The 24,059-nt window shown below is 37.9% G+C and overlaps 1 long non-coding RNA gene across 3 annotated transcripts; it reads left to right on the forward strand.

Moving 5' to 3' along the window:
• Window positions 1–1,391: 1,391 nt before the first annotated feature.
• Window positions 1,392–22,175, forward strand: LOC123386584. Of its 3 annotated transcripts, none has more exons than XR_006600679.1 (3): window positions 1,392–7,774; window positions 19,339–19,551; window positions 21,974–22,175. It is a non-coding gene; the product is annotated as an uncharacterized LOC123386584 (long non-coding RNA). The 3 variants fall into 3 exon arrangements; XR_006600680.1 differs by having other exon boundaries at window positions 1,392–5,335; window positions 7,610–7,774; window positions 19,339–22,175; XR_006600678.1 differs by having other exon boundaries at window positions 19,339–22,175.
• The last annotated feature ends 1,884 nt before the right edge of the window (window positions 22,176–24,059 follow it).

Here is a 24,059-nt window from a genome sequence, read left to right on the forward strand (position 1 = left end):
TAATGGAATTGTCCAGCAGGTAGTTATTTGTGCCCAACTCTTTTCAGTCAACATTATGTTTGTGAGACTTATCTCCTTTGTTCTGATTGCTGGATAGTACTCCATGATATGGATATACCACAGTCTATGTATGCATCCTATTGTTTATGGACTCTTGGGCTATTTCCAGTTTGGTATGATTACAATGATTGATTCTGTGGACCTTCTTGTATGTACCTTTTGGAAACATACGTACACGTTTAAGGGGAATTGCTGGATCGTAAGATTGGAGTATGTACAGCAACAGTAGATATTACCAAGTGGTTTCCCAAAGGGGTTTGGAAATTGGTGGTATTAATTTACACTTCCACAAGCAGTGTGTGGAAGCTCTTAGTGTTCCACATTCTCATTAATGCTTGACACAGAATCTGAAGCAGGCTCCAGGCTCTGAGCTGTCAGTGCAGAGCCTAACACGGGGCTCAAACTCATGAGCTGTGAGATCATGACCTGAGCCGAAATCAGACGCTTAACTGACTGAGCCACCCAGGCGCCCCTGGATTTGTTTTATTTTGTATTCATGATGTCTTCTGAATCTGATGACTTTTGTCTTTATCATTTATGGAAACATTTCACAATATTTTCTCTTCTCAAATCTCCCTGCCTTCTCTTCTTGGAACCTTTCCTGGACATACTTTGTATCTTCTCATGATCACTTTTATATCTCTAACTCCTCTCTTCTATTTTCCAACTTTTAATTTCTCTCTGGTGACTTCTTTTTTAATATCTTTAGATTTATATTCTAGGTCGTGAATATTCTTGTCAGCTATAGCTAGTCTATTGTTTAATCCAGTCTCTGAATATTTTATCTGTTCCTACACTGTTTATTTCTATAAGTTCTATTTTAAAAGTCTAATATTATTATGGTATCTCGTACATTGCTTTTATTTTGATTCATCTCCTGTTTCTTTTTAACATAGATATTTTATAGTCTTTATCTAACAATTACCTCAGCTTTCCTGAGGTCTGCCTCCTGCTTCAAGATGGCTTTTTATGCTTCAGGTTTCTAAATGTTGGCTTGTGAGCTCATTTTTGACAAGGCTGTATCTGTGGGGCTTGTATGGCCAGGATTGCGAATGGCTCCCTTCAGAGAAGTTTTGCATTTGTTTCTGCTCTCAGTCTCTTGGGTTTTATCAACCCAGGGCCAGTTTTACCTCCTTATTATTCAGTTCTTCAGATTTCATTTTGTTTTCAGTTCCTGTGTCTTTCTCTAGTTTTCTTGTGAATTTATGCGTTTAAAAGAACATTGGTAATATTTTATCTAATATTTCAAGGATTTCACTGTGGGAAGATCCTGTCTTTTTGGTTTTTGGTTTTTGTTTTTTTTTTTAATTTATTGTCTCCCAAATAGAAGCTCCAGGATAGCTCTTTTTCTTCTAATTTTATGTTTTATAAATAAATTCATTTAAAATCTGGGTATAGTTTTAGTAAAACTTTAACCTAGAGTGTACTTGTTATTTCTGATCCCAATTACCAACTCTACAAATTCTGTTCCTTTGTTTTAACTCAGGTACCATCTTAGTTTGGCTTCTACCAAAAGTAGCCCCTGAGGCAAGCACTTGGGTACAAGTGGTTTCAGAGGTGATACCAGGAAGTGTAGTGAGGCAGTGAGACAGGGAAGAGAAGAAAAGGTAGCAAGTATATTAACAAGTGAGCTCCCACCATGGACAGCCAGGGCGTCAGCTCAATGTATAGAACATACCTTACAGTTGTCTCACCAAAGGCCAAGGGAGCTGGGGTATCTATCCAGAAACTCCCACTCCTGATCAGATGATGATTGCTGCTGGGAACATTAACTCCCTGGCACTTTCAGCCTGCCCTGTGCATGGGCAGAGTCTCCTCCTGATGCTCCTGCCCCAGGAGATCCAGATGTTTGAGATAGGAAGCCATTGGCCTGTACAGGGCTTGTTCCAGTGAAGTGGCATCTAACTTTGAGGTGGGCTGAGGGGGGTGTGGCTGGAGCACCCACAACATCTTCTAGATCTTCTTGCGTTCCACATTAAATTCATTTGATTTTATAAGCTGCAGTTTTCCCCCAAGAATGTAACTGATAATCATTATCACCCTCCTCTATCACCATTTGAGATTTCTTCATCTTTGGTCAGAATTCTGCTGACCTAGGGAACTTGCCCAATGGAATGATCCCAGATCTTCATCCCTGAGGGTCTTTGGTTACAGTGTCCTTATCAGGCCATCGTTGCTATAGGTATCATCATGCAGGGAAGCACTAAGAGATGCCCCAGTGAATATTCCTCCTGCACTCCTCTTTTTTTTTTTTTTTTTTGTAGCAGCAATCTTAGTCACTCATGATGATTGGAGTCAGTTATTCTTTTTAGTATATTAACTTCTTTTTTTTCTCACTACTGGTCTATCAGTATGAGGAACCCAAATTAAACAAATGGTAAATGTAATTTTAGGTTTGATGGAAACTTTACTATGTGCTTTGGTTAAGGCATCTCATTCCCACCTTTTCAAGGAAGCAGGACCTCTAATTCATCAGAGGGTAGTGTTTTAGGGACCAGAAGTGTATTTCCCAGGTAGGTCCCTGGAATTGATGGTTAAGAAAAAAAATTGCCCTTGGTTTCCAGACCTATCTTCTAGCTATGGAGGACAGCACAATATGATGGCATTTGGCTCAACATAGATATATCATTATCAAACATGAATACCACCAATCCAGAAAGGTGTTATCTTCAAGCCAGATGCCATGTCTATTTTACATTAGGCCAGCAGCTTCCAGGTGAAGTGCTGTCTTATAGAGTCAGTGGACACATGCTCACTTATTAACCTTAAATTGTTAACATGTACCTTGTTAACCATAAATTGGGTTCTTTGATGTGAGGAGTTAGTATATTGGCTCCTTTGTTGGTACCTCAGACATTCTTTGTGCCTTCAGATAATGGTACTGGCAGAGGTACTGTGTCCTGGGAAGGCAAGCCTATTCCTAGAATAAATTATCACTCTCATATAGGAAGAATTGCTGCCCTCTCCAGGATGGAAGGATTTGATGTAATCAACTTGCTGCCATGTGGCTTGTTGGTCTTCTTCATGGGGGTCCCTTGTCAGTTTTTGCTGCTGACAGGAGGAAGATCAGCATGGTGAGAGGAGGTCTGTGTGGTTGATCCTATACATTAGCCGCTATCTCTGCCACCAGAGCTACTCTGTTCATGGACCCATTCATTCTGCAAGCACTGGGGAGGCCAATGAAGAAGCTGGCTGATACCCACTGTGTGAGTCATCTGTCCAACAGATTGTTCTTTACCTCCTCTGAGGCAGATGGGCACTTGGTAGACACCAACACGAAAAAGAAAAGAGAAATATGCACACTTTATGACTGCTGCTAATAGTCTATCCACATGCTTCTTACCCAGACTTTCTGGTCTTCAGTGTTCTTGCTTTTTCCAGATCCCTAACCAATCAACCAAGTCATTTGCAACTGCCCATGAGTTTATCCTTCTCTCAGGCCATTTACCCCTTTACACAATGTCAGTGACCAAATTAAAAGCTCTGCATGCTGGGAAGATTTCCCGTCATGCCTATCTTTCAAGGCTACACTTGAATGTGACTAATGCAGCATCAGTCTCTTTTCTGCTCATACCATCATGCGTATTGAGCTGACCTGCCTGTGAACCATGCCTGAGTATTTTCCTCTTCCCCTTATCTGGTTATAACCTCTTCTTATCCCCTATCTCCAACAATGCCATAGGTGTGAGCTGAGAGAGAAGCATTGATGCAGCATGTAGGTCAAGGCCAACTGTTAACGTTTCATACTTCTGCCCTGTGGACCTGCTGCTTACGCCTGATCCCAAATATACCTGTCTCATCCAACAATTGATTTATTTTGTGCATATCTAAATTTATGACTTTATCAATCTGATAATGCCCAGGTCATGATTGGAAAGCTCTGGTTTAGAGTCATCTGATGTCCCGTGGCCAGGTAATCAGTCTACCCAGTAGGATGCCTAAAGCTGCCTTTTGAATGGAGAGCATTTATCTGCTGCAGACAGCATGGACTTGCTCCAGAATTCTGAGAGGGTCTGTGCTGAGAAGTTCCCACTGGGGTCTGGCAGAGGCTTCACACAGCATCCTTATCTTTCTTCTGTCTCATAGGATCTGCTGGGTCATGTGGCCTGGGTGGCAAGAGAGTTTATATTCCAGACTGAGTGTTTTGCAGAGCTCTTTATTGCTCTGGACACCACTCAAAACTAGAATCTTCTCTAATAAAAGTGTTGGAGCTATATTTCCCAATATGACTGATGCTGTCTCCAAAATCCAAAGAGCCCTACGAAGGGCTACGTCTCTTTCATAGTGGTAGGAAGTATAAGGTGTAATAACTTATCTTTTAGCTTAGAAGAGGTTTTCCAAACATGCCTCCAGATAATGGGACCCCTCTTACTGATTTAAAAGGCCCCTCAGTGTGTGAGGGATTTATAACCCTCTACAACCTTTGACATAAAGGTATCTTTCCCAAGCATAAAAAAGAGAATTTGCCGTTTCCTGCTCACCATGTCTAACATAATGTATAGGGAATCAGCATGATATCCATTTTCATTACACCTTCAGGGACCGGGGACAAGATGAGTGCGTGGGGTCACTGGATCTACTGTCAGGTACTTGGGCCCTTGTCAACTGACCTCCATATGCCTCTCTCTAACAGGAAGACCATGATGGCATTTTGCCCCTTATTAGTATCAGCTCAGTTTCTATAGATAATAGCTATTGAAAGATCTGGGTGTTATCCTCCAGAGGGCTCTTTGGGGAAGTATTGGGGTATAATTACTGTATATACTTAAATGATGGCATTGCAGAGTTGTTCATCAAAGGGACAAAGCGCTCTGGACCTGAGCACTGACTCAGGTCTGAAAACTGGATGAGGGTTCATGATTTTCCATTACTGAAGGTTGCATAAGCTTTCTTCTCACCCAGTTTTGATCTCTTTTGATTACATAAGCCAAGCAATACTATCAATGGCTGCCCATCTGTCTCACTTCATGCTTTTTTAAGTCATCACCATAGAACTCTGTACATCAAGGCCTAAGTTGACATTCTGGTGTTGCTTGCCATTATGGAAATTGTGTCTTCCTTGGCCCTGATGGTTGTGTTCTTCCACTAGAACTCTGATATTCCAGAATCTTCTCATCCTGTTGCTATGGGGGAACCCAGTACAGCAGCTGTAGCCCTGGTCTACAGAAGTTCTGAGCCTCTCAGTAATGGTGATGCTTTCTTCCCTGGTACAGTCTATACATTATTTTGGTGAAGGAAGTGCCCTCTAAGCCCTCTCAGGAAATATTTGAAGCTAGTAAGTTCTCCGGTCTTCTAACATAAATCCATTCTAACATGTCCACTCTCTTACTCTTCTGGCAGCTTTCTCAAGCTCTGCCAAGGAAGTTCTGGCATCTTTGCCTCATTTTACTGGTAAGAAATTCAAGCAGTGTAATGAGGACTGGCACTGGGTGTCCTTGCCAAGATTTAGATCCTGAGTCATGGGAGAGGGCCCCTACAATCAGTCAGTTCTCCCCTGTCCCACCTATACTCCAGTCCCTCAGTCCAACACCCTCAAGGTCTCTTCCAATGTATGTTATCTTCTTTATTTGATACATGTCATCCAGGCCCATTTCCTCCCACAGCAGGGGCTGTACATTCTCACTTAGGTCATAATAAACTTGACACTAACTATTGGTGTAGGATAGTTGAGGAGAGGTGAGGTTTGAATTTTGAAGACAAGAATTATCTTGCAAGGATTCGACCTCATTGCTTTCTCCTGAATTCTTGGAGTCATCCTGGTAGTGAGTCTTCTCTCTCTCCTAGTGTCCTTGACAGGGAGGTAAATCTTATATCCCAAGACAGCGCCATTAAGTCAAGTCAGTTTATATTTCTGACCTCCTAGATTAAGACCATTAGAAACTAATCTGGTGGTTACTCCCCTGGCTCCTGCTGGTGCATGCTAGCTAATTCTTGCAGCTTTGGGGTGGGTAAGCTGTCTTCTTCTTTATCAAGCCCATCATGTCCCCAGATGGGTTATGTTGGGATTTAACCCTGTTTATTGGCCAAAGCCACAGAAAAAAGTAGAGGTAGCTTCTGATGGGGGAATCTGTTCCCTTGTGTGGAAGAGAATCCTATAGTATCTTCCTGCTTGGAAATGCTTCCAGCTTTTAACAGGGAAAGGCAGGCCACCATTGTAGACTTTGAGGGTTAAGGAGACTTTAAAGAGCCATTGTAGCTCTTTTTTGTATCTTCAGGGATATTCAGCCAAATGTCTTATCCTGTGTTTTGGGTCCAAGATTTTCTCAACCAGGGCCCTAATCTTGGTATAACAGACCTGTCTTGACTGAACAATCTTTTTTGAAGCTCTGCAACATTAACTCTCAGATCCCGAGTTTTATCCTAGGCTGTGTTTGCTTTCCTACTGCAGGACAATTATGTATATATAATTACCCTTATTCTTCTGTAGGGGATCAATGGACCCTGGTGTAACCAGCCAGTCCCATTGTCTTATATGCATTGCTTTCTACATACTTTTTAAATGATTCAAATGTGTAAATCATTGAACTGGTGAAGGCTTTATCCCCAAGTCGCCATCAGTAAAATTTTTAGCTACTGAGCCATCATCTTGTGCCAAGGTTTGTATGAGCCTCACATACCCTGTTGTGATGGTTAGTTAGTAATCAACATGACTGGGCTAAGGGACACCCAGATAGCTGGTAAAACATTGCTTTGGAGAGTGTCTGTGAAGGTTTCTGGAAGAGACTAGTAATTGAATGAGTAAAGATCTGCCCTCACCAGTGTGGGTGGGCATCATCCAATCCACTGAGAGCTGGAATAGAACAGAAAGGTGGAGGAGGGGTGAATTCTCTCTCCCTTTTCTTGAGCTAGGATATCTGTCTTCTCCTGCCTTTCAACATTTAGAACTCCTGGTTTTCTGGCCAGTGGATTCTGGGACTAATACTGGGCCTTCTGCTACCTTCTAGGCCTTCAGTCTTGGACAGAGAGTTATACCATCTACTCCCCTGGTTGTCAAGCCCTCTGACTGGTACAAATTATAACACTGGCTTTCCTGGCTCTCCAGCTTGCAGAGGGTAGATTGGGGGACTTCCAGCCTCCATAAATGTGAGAGCCAATTTCCAAAATACATCTCCTCTTGTATATAACCTATTGGTTCTATTTCTCTGGAGAACCCTAATATATACACGAATGGGATATTCTTGACCAGCTAGGTAGACACGTGTTTCAGTTCTTAAACCTCATCTTATCCCCTGCTGCCTCAGACCACTTTTGGCACCAATTGATTTAATTTGGATTCTCAAGCAGACTTTGAGACAAGGATTTGGTGGCACTGGTTTATTTGAAGGATGATTCCCAGCTTGACAAGTGAATGAGGGAGTGAGAGAGGGACAGGAAGAAAGCCAGTAAAAAGTACAGATAATGAGCAGGTTATCAATCACGAGGTGATTGAGGCTGATCCCACTGATGACCCTGAGAGACTGTAGAAGGCAGCTTGCAATTATCCCATTAAAAGCAAGGGAGCTGGCATATTTATCCACTAGCTCCCCCATTGTCTTGGGCTTGCTCCTAGGGGTGTTGCCTTCCCTGCTTTTCTGACTGCCCAGCATGCAGGCACAGAAGACTCTTACCCAGTGAGACACAGGATCTTGAGGAGGAAGTCACCAGTGTGTATGGAAATTGTTCCCCAAAGCTGCACATGACTTTCAGAACAAGAACACTGACTGTTCTGCTACAGGTACAAGATTTCTGTTTATCTTATTTAAAAGCACTTAGCCTTGGGGCGCCTGGGTGGCTCAGTCGGTTGAGCATCCGACTTCAGCTCAGGTCACGATCTCGCGGTCTGTGAGTTCGAGCCCCATGTCAGGCTCTGGGCTGATGGCTCAGAGCCTGGAGCCTGCTTCCGATTCTGTGTCTCCTCTCTCTCTGCCCTTCCCCTGTTCATGCTCTGTCTCTCTCTGTCTCAAAAATAAATAAACGTTAAAAAATTTTTTTTTAAATAAATAAAAGCACTTAGCCTTGTCACTCTCTCTGAGAAGTTTTCATTATTCTTTCATTTATCCAATAAATACTTATATTGAGCTCCTACTATTAGACGATGAAGCTAGCTCAATGTTTTGACCTTCTTTTGGCTTCTTTAAAATATTTTATAAGGCAGGATTGTTCTTTTTCTTGTTCTTCTAAAAAAGAATTTTTTTAAACGTTTATTTATTTTTGAGAGAAAGAGACAGAGCATGAGTGGGAGAAGGGCAGAGAGAGAGAGAGAGAGAGAGAGAGACAGAACTGGAAGCAGGCTCCAGGCTCTGAGCTTTCAGCACAGAGCCTGATGCGGGGCTCAAACTCATGAGCAGTGAGATCATAACCTGAGCCAAAGTCAGGTGCTTGACCGACTGAGCCACCCAGGTACCCCTTTCTTGTTCTTAGTCCTATGAATTGTCTTTCCAATCAGTACTAACTAACAAATGACCTTGAGTGTGGATACTTTGAATTCATGTAATATTTTTATTTTTACATCTCTCTTCTGCGTTATAAAACAGGGAAAACCAGATCAATGTGTTTAGTCTCCAGGCAACAAAGAAAATACCAATGAATTTAGTCAGAACATTTTGTAAATCTGATTCTTAAAACCACTGATTTTTAAAAAAATTGATAAATGGAACCAGTTTTTAAGCATTTGTTTTTCTTGGTATTGTTTTCTGTAGATAAGAGGTCTTAGGAATATAAAGCACTTAATAAAGAAATTGGATCATCAATGTTGAAAAGTTATTGAGGAGAACTAAACATTTTCATCTTCTTTGTCTCTTCAAAAAATAAAACCAACTAAATGTGAATGTCATGAAAGTCAAAGATAGGCTAAGAATTCATTCCAAATGAAAAGAGACGAAGGAGGTATGAAAATTAAGTGCAGAGTGGGTCCTGAAGTAGATCCTGGACAAAGAAAAAAATGCTACAGAGGAAATGATTGGGACAATCAGAGAAACATGAGTAAGGACTGAAGATTAGAAAATAGTACGGCATTATGTTAAATTTCCTCGTGTTCTTAGATAATATACTCTGAATATTTAGGGGCAAAGAGAGAGAGAGAGTGATAAAACAATTGAGACAAATGGTCACACCTAAATAGCAAAATTTGGTGATGGATATCAAAGAGTTCTTTGTAATAGTTCTGTGAGATTTTCTGTGAATCCTAAGGTATTTCAAAATAAAAAAGCAAAAGCAACAAAACATAACAAAGATTTAAGGGTGGTACCAGAAAGGAGTCCCTTGGTGGAACTCAGAACTCAGCTGTTAAGTAAAGCTTGTGATTCACTCATCTACTCTTCTTATTGTGGATAAATATGTTACCTTATCCTGGGCTTAATGTGGCATAAAAACTAATTTAGCTTTTTTATGGTTCATGGTGATTGTAAGTTTTAGAAGTTTAAATTTAATTAGAGTAACATGTGGAAGAGCCTGACACATATTAGACTTGCACTAAATCCTAGCAGCCTTTCCTTTCTTTTGAAGCAATTCTCGACTGGATGTTGGACACATAAACGTGGTATTATCAGTAGTGATGCCTGCAAGTGATGGAGGAGAATTATACATACTGTTCAGACCCAACTCAGAAGCAATTACACCAGTGTCTATGCCCATGAAAGTGTCTCATATATGAATCTGAGTCAAGGACAGAAAAATCTTGAGGATGGCTTTTCCACAATATTGATAAGCCTACCATCATATTTCTTTTTCTGGAATAATTTCATATTTATTCCACATCTTAGAGCTAGGAGTGAAGGAAACAAAATTGTTTCTAGTGACTCTAAATGGTTTTCTTTTATATTCTGTTTTCATTTCCTTTATTTTATTTACATATTTTTAAGCCTTTTCTGAAATATAGGTTAAAACTGAAAGAAAGCAGAATCAGTATTTTCTCTCAAGGTGGAAAATAGGTTATCTGAATAAAGTGGTCCTTGTTTTCTAAATAGAGGAGCAGGAGAAATGTCCTGACAATATGTTGTTTAAGAGATGGTCTAGGAGATAATAATCAAACTTTAAAATGTTGGGAGCTTGAGGGCATTTCAAAGGTATTGGGGGGGGGGAGACAATGGGGAGACTTAGGTTTTGCCTAGAGAATTTGGGCTCTATTTACTTCATGTAACAAGTATTTCCTAAACAGAATTTACTTTCCTTCAGTGTATTCCCTTCATTATTTCTTTAGTAGTATGCTAAAGGCAGTGATGACATATTTATATTTCAGTTGTGAAGAAACAATTTTATGTATTTGTTTAAAAGTTTCTTAAGGTCTATATAAATATTTCTTTAAATGTTATGATGTTATGCTTTAGCCCAGAATATTCTACTTCCAATCTGCATCAGTGACAAATTTGAATCACATTCTATAGGTTTTATGTAATTAACAAATCATTTGGTGCAATTTAGAAATAACTCCAGATATTTTTTAAGGAAAATATTTATGAAACAGAATATGTAGTGTTCTGACTGAAAATGGGCAGTTGCTTGATTTGTTGGTAGCATTGTAGAGGTGAGCTCTGATTTGGCACGTCTGAGGGTGGAGTCACACAGAGTAGACCCCATTCGTATTGTCTAACTAGCATGGTCACGAGTTTAAAAATACTCCCCAGAAGAGTCTAATTATGAATTAAGTTTGGGTAACATGGGTGTATACTACAGATCTTCATATCTTTCAAAATATTTTTTGGTTGCCATATTTATATAAGATACTATGTTAGACCTGATATTTGGGAACATTTTATTAATTTAGTTCAACAAACATTAAATATCTACACTGCTGGGAAGTTTAATGTAAGACATTATGATATTCAGTAAATTATGTTCACTGAAGGGAAATAAGTCTGAATGAATTCAAATAAGTTAAAATCATACTGAGTAAGGTTTCTGACCACAGTGCAATGAAATTAGAAATTAATAACAAAAATAACTTTAGGAAATTCACAAATAATGTGTAAATTAGACAATACACTACCAAACAGCTAATGAGTTAGAGAAGATATTACAAGAAAACTTAGAACATACTTTGAGATGAATGAAAATGAAAACAATGTGCTAAAACTCATAGGGTATAGCTAAAGCAGTGAGAAGAGGGAAAGTATAACTATAGATGCCATATTATAAAAGAAAAAGAAGAAGAAAAAATACCTTAACCTGCAAATTTAAGAAACTAAAAAGAGAAGAGTAAACTAAACCCACAATGAACAGAAGGAAAAACTAAAGTTTAGACCAAAAATAAATGAAACAGAAGAACAATAGAGAAAGGGAACAAAATCAACAAAACCAAAAATTGCTTCTTTGAAAAGATGAACCAAATGGGCAAATCTTTGTCTAGACTTACCTACATAAAAAGAAGTAAGACTCTATAAATCAGTATCAAGGGGTGCCTGGGTGGCTCAGTCGGTTAAGCGTCTGACTCTTGATTTCAGCTCAGGTCATGATCTCACAGTTTCGTGAGTTCAAGCCTTGTGTTGGGCTCTGTGCTGACAGTAAAGAACCTGCTTGGGATTCTCCCTCTCTCTCTGTCCCTCCCCACTATCAAAACAGGAACATTCCAGCCAATGGAAATAAAACGTATTATAAGGGAATAATTACATGCCTATAAATTAGTTAACAGATGAAATCAACAGATTCTTAGATACAAACTGATTCAAGAGAAATAGAAAATCTGAATAAACCTTTATTAATTAAAAAGATTGAATTAATAAGCAAAAACCTTCCTACAAAGAAACACTTGGGCTCAACTGACTTCACTAGTGAATTCTACCAAATGTTTAAAGACAGTTAACAGCAGACTTCCACGAACTCTTCCAAAAACTTGACAAGGAGGGAAAACTTCTCAACTCATTCTATGATGCTTCTATTATTCTTGTACCAAAACCTAAGAAAAGAAAACAATAGACCAATGTTTCTTTTGAAATATTGAAAATACTAGCACATCAATCATAACAATGTATAAAATGGATTATACACCATGGCCAAGTGAAATTGATCCCAGGAATGGAGGAGTGGTTCAACGTATGAAAATTGATCAATGTATATACCGAATTAATAGAAAACAGGACAGAAAACACATGATCATCTCAACAAGTGCATCTCAACAAGTGCTCAACAAAAGCATTCAACACAATCCAGTACTCATTCATGATATAGTCAACAGACTAGAACTAGAAAGGAACTTTCTTTGTTTCTTTTTTTAAAGTTTTTATTTAAATCCCAGTTAGTTAATACACAGTGTAATATTAGTTTCAGGTATACAATATAATAATTCAGGACTTCCGTACAGCACCCAGTGCTCATCACAAGTTCACTCTTTATTCCCCATCACCTATTAAATCCATCCTCCCCACCTCCATTCTGGTAATCATCAGTTTGTTCTTTGTAATTAAGAGTCTTTTTCTTGGTTTGCTTCTCTCTTTTTCCCCCCTTTTCTTATTTGTTTTGTTTCTTAAATTCCACATATGAGTGAAATCATATGGTATTTGTCTTTCTCTGACTTATTTCACTTAGCATAATACTCTTTACCTCCATCCATGTTGTTACAAATGGCAAGATTTCATTTTTTATGGCTGAGTAATATTCCATTGTGTGTGTGTGTGTGTGTGTGTGTGTGTGTGTGTGTGTGTGTGTGTGGCCATTCCTCAGTTGATGGACATTTGGTCCTTTTTTATAATTTGGCTGTTGTAGATAATGCTTCTATAAATATGTATCCCTTTGAATTAGTGTTTTTGTATCCTTTGGGTAAATACCTAGTAGTGTAATTGCTGGATTGTAAGATAGTTCCATTTTTAGCTTTTTGAGGAAACTCCATACTGTTTTTCGGAGTGGCTACAACAGTTTGCATTCCTACCAACAGTGCAAAAGTGTTCCCCTTTTACCACATCCTCACCAGCACCTGTTTTTTTCTTGTGTTGATGATTTTAGCCATCCTGAGAAGTGTGAGGTGATGTCTCACTGTAGTTTTGATTTGCATTTCCCTGATGATCAGCATCTTTTCATGTGTCGGTTGGCAGTCTTGAATGTCATGAGAAAGGAACTTTCTTAACATGATAAAGGGCATGTACAAAAAACCCACAGCTAACATACTTAAAGGTGAAAGACTAAAAGCCTTCCCCCTAATATCAGGAACGAAACAAAGATGTCTGCTTTCATTCCTTCTATTCAACATTGTGCTGAATATTCTACCAAGGGCAATTATTCAAGAAAAAGAAATAAAGGGTTCCAGATTAGAAAGGAAGAAATAAAACTATTTCTTTTCACAGATGATATTTTCTTGTATATGTAAAATGCTTATAAATCCACAAGAAAACTATTAAAGATAATAAACAAGTTAAGTAAGATTGCAGAATACAAGATCAATGTACAAAAATAAGTTGTATTTCTATACAGTGACAATGAGCAATCTGAAAATAAAATTAAGAAAACAGTTCCATTTGCAATAGTATCAAAAAGAATAAAATATTTAAAATTTAACAAAAGAAGTGCAAGACTTAAATACTGAAAACTACAAAATTGTGTTGAAATAAATTAAAGAAGACCTAAATAAATGGAAAGACATACCATCTTTATGGATCAAAATGCTTAATATTGTTAAGATAATAATACTTTCCAAACTGATCTACAGATTCAATGTAATTTCTTTTTTTTAAAAATTTTAAATGTTTGTTTATTTTTGAGAGAGAGAAAGAGAGAGAGAAAGCATGGGAGGGCAGAAAGAGAGAGGGAGACAAAGAATTTGAAGCAGGCTCCAGGCTCTGAGCTTTCAGCACAGAGCCCAACATAGGGCTTGAACCCACAAACTGGGAAATCATGACCTGAGCCGAAGTTAGACACTTAACCAACTGAACCACCCAAGCGTCCGAATTCAATGTAACTTCTATCAAATTCCAGCCGTCTTTTTGTTCTGTTCTGTAGAAATTGACAAGTTGTAAAATTCATATGGAAAGGGACCAAGAATAGTCAAAACAACTTTGAAAAAAAAACAAAGTTTTGAAACCTCTCAATTTCAAAATTATTACAAAGCCACAATAATCAAGATAGTGTGGTATTTGTATAAGGTTAGACATATAGATCAGTGGAATAGAATTGAGATTCCATAAATACTTACATTTATGGTCAATTAATTTTTGACAAGGACATCAAGACAATTCAGTGGGGAAGGGGTGGTAATTTTAACAAATGGTTATGGGAGAATTGAATAGGCACATGCAAAAGAATGAAGTTGGAACCCTACCTCATACTATATATAAAAATTAACTCAAAATGAGTCACATACCTAATTTAATGACATAAAATTATAAAACTTTTAGAAGAAAGCATAAAAGTAAATTTTCATGCCTTTGATTAGGCCGTGGTTTCTTACATCTGATATCCAAAGCAGGAGCAATGAGAGAAAAATTGATAAACTGGATTTCATCAAAATTAAAAAACATATGTGTTTCAAAGAATATCATTAAGAAAGTAAAAACAAACTAGTCATAGAATTGCAAATTATATATCTGATAGGACTTACATCTAAAATGTATAAAGAACTCTTTCAATTTAATAAAAAGACAACCCAATTTTATTTTATTTAAAAAATTTTTTTAATGTTTATTTATTTTTGAGACAGAGAGAGATAGAGCATGAACAGGGGAGGGTCAGAGAGAGAGGGAGACACAGAATCTGAAACAGGCTCCGGGCTCCGGGCTCCGAGCTGTCAGCACAGAGCCCGATGCGGGGCTCGAACCCACGGACTGCGAGATCATGACCTGGGCCAAAGTCGGACGCTCAACCGACTGAGCTACCCAGGTACCCCAAAAGACAACCCAATTTTAAAAAGTAAGCAAAAGATTTGAATAGACATTTCCCCAAAGAAGATATACAGTTTGTCAACAAGCACATGAAAAGATGTTCAACATCATTAGTCATTAGAGAAATGCATATCTAAATCCTATGAGGTACTACTTTATACACATTAGAATGGTTATAATATTTTTTGGAAAAAAAAAAACCCAAACAATAAAATGGAAAGCAACAAGTGTTGATGAAGATTTGGAGTAATTGGAACCCTCATACATTACTGATGGAATCATAAAATGATTCAGCTGCTTTGTTAAATAGTTGGACAGTTCTTTGAAATGTTAAACATTGAGTTACCTTATGTCTTAAACGTCAAGTTACCATATATCTTAAACATCAAGTTACCATATATCTTTGCAGTTCCAATCCTAGTTATCTTCCCAAGAAAATTGAAAACATATATCCACACAAAACTTGTATATGAATGTTCATATTGGCATTTTTCCTAATAGCCAAAAAGTAGAGACAAACTTAATGCACATTAACTAATGGATGGATAAACAAAATGTGGCATATCCATGTGATGATTTACAATAAATGGAATGAATTCTTGATACATGCCAAAATGTAGATGGGCTGTAAAAATATGCTAAGTAAAGAAGTCAGACACAAAAGGCCACATATTATATGATTCCATTTATATGGAATGTCCAAAATAGGCAAAATCATAGGGCAGAAAGTGGTTGCCAGGGTTTGAGGGGGAAGAGGGAACGAAGAATAACTGGTAATAAGTATGAGGTTTGGGGGAAGTGATAAATATGTTCTGAAATTAGATAGTGGTGGTGGTTTCACAGCTTTATGAATATACTCAAAACTATTGAATTTTACACTTTAACAGGGTGAATTTATGGCATTTGAATTACATGTAATTTTTTTTTTAAAGGGGTACCTAGATTTTTGTTTTATTTCCTAGGAATCTTGCCCAGCTGTATACCTTCTGGGAGAATCATTTCCCTTTTGCATAGAGAACAGAGTTAGAATAACAAGACAAACATTACCAGAAGGAATATTTCATGTCAATACCATTCAGTCATTCAAAAAAAAAAAAAAAATACTTAGCGATGAATTCTCTCTTGCTAGACTCTAGGGATGTACTTTAAACAAGACAGAAATGCACACTTCTCTAAATGGGTATTCAGTCAGAGAACTTCCTTCATTTGGAGTTGCCCAATACAATGGTCTCCCTCTAGAGGAGGTAAAATGTCCTCCAATCACTGAGGTGGTCAAGTGGAGGCTGCTGGGATGTTGTAGATGGAGTTCAAGTCCTGATTAAGTGTCCAAGACCTTGAAGGCCCCATTAGATCTGAAATTCTAATCCTGTGACAATCCCCATTAGTGGCCAGTGGGTGCTTCTGGATTTTGGTCTTACATTTAAAAATATTTAGTGCAGAATTGGAGGCATTAAAAAGAGAATGCAGCATATCTACTGCAATTACAACTACCTACTTTTCTCTTTCTCAGACACTGCTTGTTCCCAGTCTGCTTAATCTATGTCTAGGTTTTATTGTTTTGCTTCTGCCTGTGTAATTTGCCTACTCTGTAATATTCATTGCAGTTGTCATTGTATAAGAAAGAGAGTGGTCAGGCTGCAAGGATCTCTTCCAAAAGAATGGGACCCTCAGGATGTTATTTTTGAAGAAGTTTGAAGTCCAATAGACTGGACTTTAAATCATGGCTCCTACTTTTAATAAGTGAATAATCTCCCTCAAGTTATTTTATTTCCTGAGTCTTAGTGTCTTCATCTGTAAAAATATTTAACTTGCAAGTCTGTTAAAAGTTTTAAAAATTATTCATAATCCTGGCACACAAGAATGATAGCTAGTATCATTAACAAGATTATTTTGATAGCACAAAGGTGAATTAAAAACCAAGGGTGGTCTCTCTCTCCTTTTTTTTTTACAATATTTTTTATTCAAAACATGTATCTAATTTTGAGTATAAAAACCACTCAAATTATTTTTCCTGGAATAGAAAACTAAGCGTTCAAGTATAGAAAAGTTATGTCGGACATTAGGAAGAACATTGAATCTGAATTTGGAGATTTGAGTTTTCCCTCTAACTCTAATGTAAGTAATAGTGTGATCATAAATAAGAATTTTATATTTTTGAATATCAGCTATTTCATTTCTGTAATGCGGGGTTACCCTAGGTGAACATTTTCCAACCGGGTTCTTTAATTAAGTCAATTTGCGAAACACCGAGTTGAACAAAATTAACCTTAAAAAATATACTGCAATACTTTTCAGAGCCCCTTTTAATGCCAACATATATTGTGATTCTCAAGTAGGGAATATAATATGCTGTGTTTCTTAAATTTACTGGAGCACTCAACCACTTTTTATAGACCATCTCACAAGATCAGTGTAGCACAGGGCATATACTGGGAAATACTGCCCTACATAATATCTAAGGAAGGCACTTCAAGCTCTAATATTCTGAGGTGAGCTGCCTCCTGTACCTATGAGTTTCTAACTCAAGGGAATCTTAACCTCTCTGAATTTCAGTTTTATGTCTATAAAATGGGGACAATTGCCATCTGCTTGCCTCACAGCTTGGTGGGAAGATTAAATAATGCACTTGAAAGTGCTTGACAAACTGTAAGACACTACACAAATGCAAAGATACCTTCATATTATTATAAGAGTCTTTACAACATGAAATTTTACTAAGAATATTCAAGAGACTATAAACCACAGAGGTATGCACATATTTATAACGAATTTAAGACAAAGAAGTATGCATACTTTCTTTCTCTCATACCAAGGGAATTTCCTGACTATTGTTTGGGTGTGGGTTTAATTAATATGATGCATTTCATAAGTATCTGTGATTTCCCCTACCCTCAAAATGTCAACTGGTATAATTAATTAACAAGTAATTAAATTGTGAAGGTGCACTGGGCTCTGTAATTGCTGAGGGACAGAATCTCTCACAGAGATTGTGTTTCTCATGTGCTGCTTTTATAGAATTTGTATATGGGAAATAGAATGCTTATGGAAGATTGGGGGGGGGGGTAAAGATGTGATACAGATATGTGATAAAGTGGAAAGAATATGTTTGGAGCCAGAAGACTGGAGTGTGGTTCTAATTATTCCAGGCACTGGCTGGGTGATGGTTGGCAATAACCCTCTGAGAATCAGAGCTTTCTTCTATAAAATTGGCTTTTTGATAAAACATTGCATAGCTATTGTGAAGAAAAAAATGAGCAAATCCTTTGTAGTTCTAATTTGCTATAATAATATTAGCTTTATGGCTTTGATAAGGTATTTAAAGGCTTTGATAAGGTACTTCAAATATGCTGAATTGATGAACAAGAAACTACCAGAAAATTCTGATCACATAAGCCTCTACCAGTTTCTTTAACCCTTTTAGCATTAAAAAGCACATGAAAATATAATACACCATAATTACTTAAGATATATATTATGTAGAAAATATAACTACTATGATATGCAATTCAACTCCATTTAGTCTATGGCAGACTTTATGTAAATCTGCTTTTTTATATTCTTAACAAATATTTTTTAAATGTGTATTTATAGAGAGTGAGAGTGCATGTGCACATGTGAGTGGGGGGAGGGTTAGAGAGAGAGGGAGAGAGAGAATCCCAAGCAGGTTCCCACTGTCAGCACAGAGCCTGATGCAGGGCTTTATCTCATGAACCATGAGATCATGACCTGAGCTGAGATCTAGAGTCAGATACCCAGGAGTCCCTGCTTTTTTATAGTCTTGATCTTCTAATATGGGCAATTCTTTAAGAGTGATTCTACTATAATACAGATATAAAAAGAGAACATTTAAAAACCCCTAAAATTTGGGGCGCCTGGGTGGCGCAGTCGGTTGAGCGTCCGACTTCAGCCAGGTCACGATCTCGCGGTCCGTGAGTTTGAGCCCCGCGTCGGGCTCTGGGCTGATGGCTCAGAGCCTGGAGCCTGTTTCCGATTCTGTGTCTCCCTCTCTCTCTGCCCCTCCCCCATTCATGCTCTGTCTCTCTCTGTCCAAAAAATAAATAAACGTTGAAAAAAAAATTTTTAAAAACCCCTAAAATTTCTAGGTAATATTCCATGCACCTCTTCCTTCTCTACCTTTAAGACACTCTGTATATCCACAGACAAAGTAAATACTAACTTAAAAATTATAAAGTATCATCATTAATGTTTATAATATGCTATATTTTCTCAGAAGCTGTTTAATCTGATTGTTGTCCCCCCAGAACTAGGATTGAACTTAGCTATTTTTCTGAAAAGGAATTGGTCACCCAATATTGTAATTGGCATTACAATAACCACTTATATAAAACTACATTAGCAATTCAGCCTTGTTGTAAACCATATAACATTCTTAATTTTGGACAACTTTTTAGTACAACAAACATGAAAGTAGAGAAGTGCCTTTATGAGGTAGAAGCAAGGGATCCATGATTGTATATTTTGTTCTTTTCTCTTATAGTGAATTTCAAGATCAGTTGTTGGACTTTGAAGGGTTTGGAATCAATTTTCTCTGCAATGATGAGTACAATACATGTGAAAATGCCATTGTGTTAGGATAGAAGCTGGCGTGGACAAATAAGATATGGTTGATATGGTTTGTTAAGAACTAGTGTGAGCTGCCTGCTGATTGGACAAGAACCTAGAACACGAAAACAGATAAGCCTCTAAAAATGTGAGAGCCTCAGTAGCAACTTGAAAAATAGATATGACTCATTATAATTTAGAATGGGCCTATGCATCTGGATCCCTGGGTAGAGCTTCTTGTGCAATTCCAGTATTGCTAAATTATATGATCAACTGGGGGGAGAACCTAAAGACATCAATAGATCAAATAAATATCTAAAGGGTGATATATACTGGAATCCTTTCTATAGTCTTAGGCTCCAAATGTGGAGGCAACACATCACCTTATATGTGAATCCAGAAAACTTGCCATGTGTTCCTAAAATGAGGGTGATTGCAATGCAGTTCCCAAAGTTCATTAATGGAAGAGAGCTGTTTTGTAATAACAGGAGCAAATCCCTTTGGAAGATGGGTTTCTTGATGTTTAGTCGAGATTTACTTTTGTGACTTCAGGATCATGTATGTATATGCTTTCTTATTTTTGTGAACACTATATGTTTAGACACTTATAGGAACTCCAGTTATTGTTTCTTATCCAAATGACATAGTTTTGCTCATTTAATCTTCCTTTTTAGAGCAGCCCTATAATTTCTTTAACTTTCTTTATAATTCTTTTTAACTTTAACTGTGAAATCTTTCCAGCTTACTTATAAATACTTAGTAATACTTGGGATGTTCACCTCTTTTCTTTGTAAAATAGAAGAAAAAAGAGGAAATGCCATTTGCTGTTATTTTTGTCATGTTTTTTTATTAAAGTGACCACAAATCCTTCACTTCACTGCAGCCACATTCTTGTAATGTGACATTGCAGATTTTCCCTTTAAAGGGCTAGTCTCTGTCCTCACCCTTTGAATATGGGTTAGTCATGTGACTTCTTTGGCCAAAGGAATATTAGCAAACCTAATGCAAACACAGACTTGAAAAATACTTGCATACGAGGGCTTGCCTTCTTGCTGGGTTTAGAACCCTGAGAGCTAACCTGCTAAAACATGGAAAAGAAGTAGAGAGGCCTACACAATGGCCTGCCAACCATCAGATGGAAGTGAAGCCCTCTAAGATGATTCAGTCACCATCAAATACACCAGCTTATCCCAGATGCATGAGAAAGTCCAGTGATGATAAAATGAACTTGCCCAGTTCAAAAGAACTGCCGAGCTGACTCACCGATGATGACTAAATAGTAAAGATTTTAAAAAGTTCTCATGCCGTATGACTTCTACTGCTATAAAATAAACCATCCCCAAGTTTAGCAGCTTAACACAACAAACCTCTGTTTTCCCACAGTTTCTGTAGGTCAGGAGCCGGGCACAGCTTATCTGGGTGCCTCTGACTTGATCCTGAGGTCTAGGTGTTGGGCTGAGACGACAGTCATCTCAAACCTCTGCTAGGGAAGAATCCACTTCTAAGCTCACTGACTTGTCTTTTGGCAAACCTCAGGTCCTCACTGGCTGTTAATAGAAGCTATCAGTTTCTTGTCACATGGGCCTCTCAACAGAGCTGCTCACAACATGGCAGCTCAGTCCCCGCCAAGGTGAGACATCCAAGTGGAAGCAAGTGAAAGAAGACCCATAAGGCAGAAGCCATAGTCTTTTTTATAACCTAATCTTAGAATTGACATTGTATGACTTCTGCCACACTCTATTTGTTAGAAGTGAGTTACTAAATCCAGCCCACATTCTAGGAGAGGGAAGTACACAAGGGCATGATAACAGGAGGCAGGGGTCATTGGAAGTTATTTTTGAGGTTTCCTACTTCACATACTCTTATAAAGAGAGCAATTTTTCTGTAACTATGGAAACAGATAACCACCATACCAATTTTGAATCCATTTAATAGATCAACTACAACTTTCTCATTAAACATACTTTTGTAAGCCCAACCATTCAGTAGGAGCCTCTTATTTCTATGGAAAAATCAGTCAGGAGTGAATTCACTCAAATAGGCACCTCTGAGTGGGCCAGCTAATCAACAGAAGTCTTGTCAAAGTAACCATGATTCAACAAGTGATGTCAACTCACTTATAACTCTGAAAATCAACCAAACTTTGAAATTCATGTATCCTCCAAGCCCTTTATAAGATCAGTAGTCTGCTGATCTTTTTGTTTATTTGATTACCTTTTTGTTTATTTGATTTATCATCCTCTGAAAATCTAGTAGATGTTTTTAAGCTAAGTTTGGGTAGTAAGTCATTAAGCAGCAAAGAAAGCTAACTTAACACGCTTTGGCAAATAATAGATCTATCACAAGTCATTCTGTTTTTCATCCTCAAAGGAGTAGGATCCTGGCTTATTTGACATGAAAGTTGGAGACTGTAGAGGTTGTCAATCATTAATGGAAATGCTGGCTTGTAAAAGTGCTTGAGAGTCAAAGTTATCATGGTCATGAATTCAGATTAATTTGTGATTCAGTACATTTTACTGTGTCACTTGTATTAAAGTCCAGAATGACAGATGTCTTAAATGTTTTTGCAGGAGTCTTTTCTACTTGGCTTTTAAATGCATTCAGGAGGCTTGATCTTTTCTCTTAAAATACTGAAGATGCTGGCGTTGATCTTGTGAAGGCACATACTCTCGCATAACTGCAGAATGAATTCTGAGAAACTGGTATTTGGAAGGCACATTTTAAAAGCTCTGATTTATTATTATGGTGAAATAAAGATGAATTATTAAGAAATTCTTGGAAATGGGCTGTGACTAGATTTTTTTCCCTTGCCACATTTTACAGACTTTCATGTGAAGCTTCCTCAGTGCAATATTGGTCAAAACTCGCTCCATGGTATCTTGTGCTAATTTTTCTGAAAACCAGCATGTTAAAAAAAAAATCTGAGGTCTGTCACATGCTTCTCAACAACCAGATGATCAGTAAACCCTACAAAGGAGAAATATGGCAAGAAATAGTCTGAGAAGTAAAACTGTTTTCTCCAAAGCCAATTGCATTCAATACACATTTTTTTTTTTTTTTAATGCTAGGTTTGATGAAGAATGGAAAGATATGATAAGCCCAAGAGTATGAGCTGAGGGTAGCAAACTGGGGAAAGCTTAGCAAGGTCTGTTTGGATTCTTCTTCGTGTCCCTGTCTTGGACATAAGGATACTCCTTTCCTTTGGGTATAGGGAGGGCACCTCTCACATGAAGATCTTATGACCTACTTCAGCGGAGAAGGGTTGGGGGGGCAGTTAAGAGAGACCTCCCTGCTTCTGCCTTTTACTCAGACTCCTTCAGCTTAAAATATTCAATATGCCAGAGTGCCATATTTGGGGGTAGTGTGTTCTGAACCCTGTTATTATCTACTACCTCTAACTTAGAAATGGCTATAAAGTCCCAGAGGTAAACAATACCTCTAAAAGTTATTTAGTCTTTGTCAATCAGCCATCTCAGAAGCTGTGTTTAATGAGGGTAGGAAACTTGTATTTTATTTTATTTTATTTTTTTCAATATATTAAATTTATTGTCAAATTGGTTTCCATACAACACCCAGTGCTCATCCCAAAAGGTGACCTCCTCAATATCCATCACCCACCCCCGCTCCTTCCCACCCCCCATCTACCCTCAGTTTGTTCTCAGTTTTTAAGAGTCTCTTATGCTTTAGCTCTCTCCCTCTCTAACCTTTTTTTTCTTTCCTTCCCCTCCCCCCTGGACTTCTGTTAAGTTTCTCAGGATCCACATAAGAGTGAAAACATACGGTATCTGTCTTTCTCTGCCTGACTTACTTCACTTAGCATAACACTCTCCAGTCCAAGGGATACAGGAGTGCTGATGCATAGGGGCACTTGTACCCCAATGTTTATAGCATCAATACACATTTAACATCTTGATGTATATGAAGAACTGGGTTGAGGGATTGGAATTGGAAATAAAACCAAGAAAGTTGAGTCTTAAATGCCATTATAAATAATTGTAAGTATAGTGTTAAAGAACACAGGACCTTTTGAAGTAGTTTAATACAGTAATGACATAATCAGAGCTATATTTTAGAAATATCAATCTGACATATGTGTAGGATTAATAGTATTAGGAAGATAATGGATAGAAGGAGGCCAGATGGGAAACCACCATAGGACTTCAGGTCATGGGTTCATGTCCCTGTTTTACCACTTACCGACCATGTAAGATGACAACTAGCAGTTGCACCTCAAGCTCTTCATCAGTAAAATGAGACAAGCTTGATCCATATGGCCTCTAAGGTCCTTTTTAGAACTTGAAAAACCAAAGCAAAACTCTAATTCTAGGGTTCTATGAAGCAAGATTAAAGCAATGGAAGAGCTTGGGTCATTGAAAGAGCAAAAACAGCCTTGGTGAGAGTTGGTCAAGGATAAGCCTTCTTTGTTTACTTCAGCCATCTCCCATTACAGAAATCACATCTACACAATAGCTGACAGATGGCCCCCAGTCTGGGCTTTAATACCTCCAGTGATAGGGAACTCACTCTTCTGAAGGCCAATACTTTGATCTACTGCTGGGCAGCTCTCATTATGTTTTCATTTGCTTTTATGTTGAGGTAAAATTTACTCATTATTATCAGGAATTATACTAACTAAATCCACTTTTTCTTGTGTGT

This window comes from Felis catus, chromosome B4, assembly GCF_018350175.1.
Source record: "Felis catus isolate Fca126 chromosome B4, F.catus_Fca126_mat1.0, whole genome shotgun sequence".
Lineage (NCBI taxonomy): Eukaryota > Metazoa > Chordata > Mammalia > Carnivora > Felidae > Felis > Felis catus.